The sequence below is a fragment of the Giraffa tippelskirchi genome, chromosome 4 (assembly GCF_054371585.1).
Source record: "Giraffa tippelskirchi isolate mGirTip1 chromosome 4, T2T-mGirTip1v1.2.pri, whole genome shotgun sequence".
In the NCBI taxonomy this organism is placed as follows: Eukaryota; Metazoa; Chordata; class Mammalia; order Artiodactyla; family Giraffidae; genus Giraffa; species Giraffa tippelskirchi.
The window spans coordinates 144,533,060-144,534,395 of NC_137278.1; the positions used below are offsets into that span (position 1 = coordinate 144,533,060).

The 1,336-nt window shown below is 43.1% G+C and overlaps 1 pseudogene; it reads right to left on the reverse strand.

Annotated features, from left to right (window-relative positions):
• Positions 1 to 793: 793 nt before the first annotated feature.
• Positions 794 to 977, reverse strand: LOC145504152 (small nucleolar RNA U3; annotated as a pseudogene).
• Between the last annotated feature and the right edge of the window lie 359 nt (positions 978 to 1,336).

Here is a 1,336-nt window from a genome sequence, read left to right on the forward strand (position 1 = left end):
TCAATATCTCTCTCCCCAGCCCCACGGAACCATCTTACCTCCTGAGAGGGGTTATTTGCAACTGTGGCAAAACACACGCATTTTAAAGTTAGCTTGTGTTTATAAAACTGCCAGAATATAGCTCTTATTCCATTGTGAAGGGTCAGTCTTTAACCTTGTTAACCTACATAAAAGGCAAGCTCAAATGACCAGAAATTGCATTTATTCTGGAATAGCAGAGGAATTGCACTTCAGGGAACACTTGCTGTAGCAAGCTTCAGGTAAAACTGTTGCAAGTTTGGGGTGGGCTGTATTTAAGGCTAAGGATTGGGCTTCCCTTGTAGCTCAGCTGGTAAAGAATCTGTCTGCAATGCGGGAGACCTGGGTTCAGTCCCTGGGTTGGGAAGATCCCTTGCAAAAGGAAAAGGCTACCCACTCCAGTATTCTGGCCTGGAGAATTCCATGGACTGTATAGTCCGTGAGGTTGCAAAGAGTCAGACATGACTGAGTGACTTTCACTTTCACTTTTCACTTTCAATGCAAAGAGAGGAGGTCTAGCCAGAGTCCAGGCGGTAAGTTGACTGGCTTGAGAATGGACAGGGATTCTTGGATGGTTTTCATTTGTCAGGAGATAAGTCTTGGCCGTCTGTAAATCAGGTATTTACAGGGAAATCAATCTCTCAGTTCTCTGAAGTTCAATTCTCCTCAAGGCTTGTGTGTGTGTGATTTTCTCCATTTTGTAACCTCTGGTTCCACTTTTATTTATTTATTTTTTTTTTCTTTTTTCTTTTTTTTTTTTTTTCTTTTTTTCAAAACCACTCAGACAGTGTCTTCTCCCTCCTACTCTCCCAAAGGAAGAGAAGAACGATCATCAATGGCCAATGGCAGCTGCAGAAACAGTACCAATGGTCAGCTTCACGCTCAGGAGAGAACACTGTGTCTCCTCCTCGTGGTGGTTCCACTTTTAAATTGAAATGTTTTCACATCCTTTTTGATATTTTCATCGGGTCATGAGTTAATCCCACCCAGGTATAATTAAAGGTATATCAGGACCGGATAGAATCAACTGTGGACTAAAAAATACAGTCACAACCTGAAAAGTGAAAGTGTTAGTTGTTCAGTCATGTCTGACTCTCTGTGACCCCATGGACTGTATGGACTGTAGCCTGACAGGCTCCTCTGTCCATGGAATTCTCCAGGCAGGAATACTGGAGTGGGTTGCCATTTTCTCTCCAAACTGAAAGTAGAGAGTTATTTTATTTGGTGGGAATGTTCAGGACTCCCAGGTCTGGTAGACAGCATCTCAGTATTTCTGAGAATACTGCTCCCATGAGGCAGGAGGAGGAGTCAGGCTATA